General features: G+C 29.3%; 1 protein-coding gene across 1 annotated transcript in view; it reads right to left on the reverse strand.

Annotated features, from left to right (window-relative positions):
- LOC112096454 (pentatricopeptide repeat-containing protein At4g14820-like) overlaps positions 1-5,257 on the reverse strand; it is a 15,027-nt gene that overhangs the window by 1,661 nt on the left and 8,109 nt on the right. The window lies entirely within an intron of this gene.

Here is a 5,257-nt window from a genome sequence, read left to right on the forward strand (position 1 = left end):
AAGACTTGGCATAATTTCTACATAAAATTTTACTTTCAGTGCTGTGAGAATCCATAACGCCTTGGTTGAAATTTAGGCCCAAAAGTCTTTTCAGAATGAGAGTGGGACTATTGACATCCCCTCCCTATACCTCTAAAACTCCTTTACTTATTTTAAAACTTTAACTTTTATTAAGGTACGTAAAATGATAATTTCTAATTAAACCCTCTCGATATGTGAAGTAAAGTTTGTTAACAAAGAAAGCTCGTTATGTGAAATAAAGTTAGTTAACAAAGAAAATATGTGTAGATAAGAATAACTTTTGAAGGTCCTCTAGGACATGTACCACAAAAATGTTAAGGTCTAGATCATTGTTGTAATAATGCTTTATTATTTAAATAAATAAGCACTTATTTTAGGTTCATTACAACTCAATAAAAGGACGAATGTAAGTTCATTTTTCTTTTGTCTTTTCTTTATGTGGTTTCTTTTTGTTGTTTTGTTCACTTTCACGTTTAATTTGATTTTACAGTTTTAATTATCTTTATTTTGGTTTATTTTGATTTATTTTTCCGTATAAATGGCAGAAAACGGTACTCCGTGACTTCTTAAGTCGGTATCTTCAATTTCCCATAATAACTGAAACCCCAAAATCAAATATGGAAGAAATACAACATAAACTGCATAAGCATTTTCCCTCTCTCCCTCAAAATGCCCTCAAGAAAATTTACAAAACTCGTTGTGAACAAATGCGTTTGTTAATGATCAATGACATTCCTTCTTACATTCGTTGGTTAATTGAAGTAAAGGTCCGATTAGCAGGTGAGTTTTCTGATACATTTATTTCTTACATGCCTGATTTTGGTAAAAGTACATTTGCTAAAAAAATGAATTAAACGACTTGGCTCAGAATGTCATAACTGTGTACGACTTAGTTGCAAACGGCCGGATTGTAAATCTTTAAGAATGGTTTCTAATAATCATGAGGATAAAATTAAATTCGTTAAAGATGGCTTGAGTAAAGAATCGTTGGATGATATCTTACGATCTCTTAAGGCGCATCGAAGTGGATATGTGCAACGTGAGATTCATAATTTGTGGATATTATTTCAAAAATAAAGTGCACAGTTTAGTCTTGTGAATCTGACTCAAAATGACATTATTTGCTAGTTTATAAGAAAATTGGATGAAAAACCTATCATCGACCCATAGAGGGCGTTCAAGCCGTTACTGAACGTAAAAGCAGAGGAAGATGTGAGCCGCAATCACAACTACCAGTAAATATCTTTTTATTTTGTTGTTCTTTTATCATTTGCATTATTGCATTTAGTGGTGTGATTATGTATTTAATAATTATTTGTTTTCTTTTACTGTTTGCTTTTTCTAATCACTATTTTCTTTTTCTTTTTATTGTTTGCTTTTGAATTATAGAGTCACGAGCTTTACACATCATTTGACAAATATGTCAACCCATTTACATATGTTTCTCATTATTTCTGTCACCAAGATCTTTAAATATAAGCTTTTTTTTTTTTAAACACTCACAACTTGGTTTTTGAAGATTATTCCAATGGCAGCATCTTCGAGTAAACAATTTAAAAATATTTGTGTGCTTTATGGGTTTCACTATGGAAAATACAAAGAGTTCGTTCAGGTAGCTGTAGATCTTAGTTGTGTCATAGCAAAGAGGAAACTACACCTTGTACATGAAGGAGGTAAATAAGGGTTATCAAGACTTGTCTCAGAAGCTGTTTTTACTAAAGAAAGCCAAGTACTAGGCATTATCCCAAAAGCCATTAAACCTCTAAGATGCCTATCTGGCCCACCAATTGGAGAAGATTAGTGGTATCAAGTATGCAAGAGAGAATATCTGAAATGCTAAATTATGATAATGCATTTATTTTTTTACCAGGAGATCTTGCAACTCTTAAGACACAAATTACATTTGCATTTTGGGCTCATTTGAACATTCATAAAAAATCCATCGGTTTGTTAAATGTTAATAATTTTTATGATGACTCGCTAACTTTTATTAACCATGCAATAAATAATCATTTTGTTCCACACTCTATTAAAAAAACTCTTTATTTGTGTTTCTACTGCTAATGAGTTACTTGATCTTTTACAAGTTTATACACCAGAGCCAGATCCCAAGACTTATACGCTGGATTGGTCGACTGATGATGGTAGCAATAGCAGTTTTAAGAAGTGTAAATTAGATTTAATCCTCCGTTTGTAAATATTTTCTGTTGCAATGTTCATGTGATGTCTTATAAACTCTTCTTCTTTCATTTTAAAACATTGAGGACAATGTCTCGTTCAGGTTGGGAGGAGAGAATAATTGATAATTGTGAAATGTCTTAGTTTTAGGGATGTTTTTACAAAGTTTTTTTTTCTGTAAAGACTAACTTTGGACTAAATTTGAGTCGAACATAGTTGGATATGGAGAGTGCAGTACCTCTAGAAATGTATCTTCTTAATCTTAGAGTTTTATTTTTTAAAAAATGTAACATTTGCTTGTTTTTTGTTATTTTCTTTTAAGCTTTTGCATCGAGTTCATGTGAGATTTCCCCTTCTTCTTCTTTTATTATATATATTTTTTGTATGCATATCTGTAAAATTATAAAACGTTAAGATAATGTTTAGATTAGGTTAGGGGGTAGGGATAGTTGACGTGTGTTTTTAAATACGCGTGTTCGTTTTTCTCTTTTCTTTTTCTTTTCTTTTAAAAAAAAATAAATTTTTTTGTCTAGAATGACTATATAAAGAGTCACAACTTTTGAGACGCATCTTAATAGTCATGTTGTATTATATTTTGATTTTGCAATTCATAGTAAGTTGTTTTTGTTCATTTTTCTTTGAATTACTCAAATTTGTTAACTCTCTAATTGGTTATTAAGTTATTTAATTGTTTATTCATTTAACAGGTATTATTGAATCAGTCTTCACACACACACATACTATGACGCATACTAATGGGTTGTAAGTTAAAAATTTTGCAGCATTTAGTTCTTTTGATTTTTTAGGGATAATATCTAAGGTAGTAGAAAGTGTATATTGCAAAAAAAAAACAAAAAAAAAACAAGAAGAAAAAAATGAATGTGTTTGATTTTGCTATATCTAGAACCCGAATAATTAAGTATGTAGGGGTGTTTCAACACCTAATGCCCTAAGGCCAACTAGTCTGGGAGTTACTGGCCTAAAACTCGCTACATGGATAATAGATATATTGTTTGCTTATTAGAAACCCGAGTAATTAAGTCTGTAGGGGTATTTTACACCTAGTGCCCTAAGGCCAACTAGCCTGGGAGTCACTGGCCTAAAGCTCGTTACATGGGTTAAAAATCTAATATTTTGAGATATGTATGAATAATCTACTGCCCAAAGATAGAATTTCTAATGAATTTTGGAACAAAAATATTTTTTTTTTCTTTTAATGAAACCCCATAAGTATTGTGTTAATTAGTTGAGTATGTTTGATGATATTCTGGATAATGAGTGAACGACAAAGAGGTAAAGAAATCTGGGAGAATTTATTTCTTTTTTAGTTTAGAGGATAGATGAACAACTATTAACTTGCATGTGAATGTTGTAAACCTTAATTTAATATAACGCTTTAATTGCTAGCGGCTAGCAATAAGCTGGTTGGGGGGGTGTGATTAATATTAAAAATTGTTTAATTATCAAGCGATAATAATGTTATTTTGTACTTATGTTATAATTTATATTTGTGTTTATGCAATCTATTAGGAATTATTAATTATGTATTAAATATATCTAATTTTGTATATTTTTGTGTGTTTATTAGGTAAAATATTAATTTCACGTAATTCGAGACTCCAAATAGATAAACGGATGTCAAATTTAGATTCCGGAGGTCCGAACACCTTAAGATGAGCCAAGATCGGCTTAAAATTAAGCTTGTGTAAAACAAAATTGACTTTTTCTGTTGACAAAGCACTAATTGGATGATAAAATGAGCTTACAATAGATATGAGTGCATGAGATAGTTGGCAATTTTGACTAAATCTCAACCGTTCATGATTCAATGGCCATGATTGTGCCACGTTGCAATGGTTGGTGAAGCAAGTTGTAGGATCTGAATCTTTGTATTCGGGTCGAACCGATCCAACCATTAACCCACCAAATCTCAACCGTTCTTTGACTAAATCGGACGCTTCACAAGATGTCACATGTAATGTTGACTTTTGAAGTTTGACCAGCTGTTGGATCTTGATCTAATAGTTGTGAGGAGCCATGCATGAAGCTTATGATGGACCGCAAAACACTGGATTATGAATTTATTTTTCTATAAATAGAGCCTCATTTTTATGTTTTTTATCATCTCTCCACATCTCTCTTCTTCTCAATTTCTCTCAATCTCCCTGTAATCTTGTTTTTCAGGTGTGTTTTTAATATTTTGCTTAATTATTTTTATAAATAAATTTAGTTTTATTTTTAATTTTAGTTGTTTTTATTCATTTTAATTATGAGTAATTTAATTTTAATAATCACTTTTATTTCAATTATGCTTAATTAAATAATAATAGTCAGGGTAAGGTGAAACTCTTAGGAAATAAATATGATTTAATCAAATTTTATTTTTAATTTATAAATTAAATTATTTTCTATTTAATTTTATACATATTTTATATTTTGAAATTTTGATTTATTGTAGACAAACAAATGAGTTTGGCCCAATAAATTCTTAATATCTTAATATAAGGTATGGTAAAATGGTATTTTCACTTATTGTAGATAAATTAAATTTTGGCACAATAAATACTTAATCCATAATAAAATTAATAGGAAAATAATAATAATTTATATAATTAGTCTTTTGGGCAATAAATTTAAGAAAAAATGATAAAAAGAATTTATCAAATTTTATTTACTACTAAGAATGGATCCATAACCCTAAGTAATTTAATTTTATAATTTCATTTAAATTAAGTTGTTTATATTCAAGTTTTATTTTATTTTTAGATAAAATAAATTAATTAATTAAATATTTTCCATGTGGATCGACCTCGGACTCAACAAGTTATAATATAACAAGATATTTTTATACTTGGGAGTTAGAAATTACTTTTAAGTTATTTCAAGTTTTTGGCGCCGTTACCTTAGAAAATTTTTATTTTGCTTTTTTTTTCTTATTTTTTTCTATGTAAAGTTTCAATTATACTCCTTTTCCCTTTCCCAAATTTTGTTCTTACCCTGAAACCTTTCAGAATATTCACTTTCATCCCACATGGCTCAATTATAAACTTCTAAAAAT

The sequence above is a fragment of the Citrus clementina genome, unplaced genomic scaffold (genome assembly GCF_000493195.1).
Source record: "Citrus clementina cultivar Clemenules unplaced genomic scaffold, Citrus_clementina_v1.0 scaffold_8, whole genome shotgun sequence".
In the NCBI taxonomy this organism is placed as follows: Eukaryota; Viridiplantae; Streptophyta; class Magnoliopsida; order Sapindales; family Rutaceae; genus Citrus; species Citrus x clementina.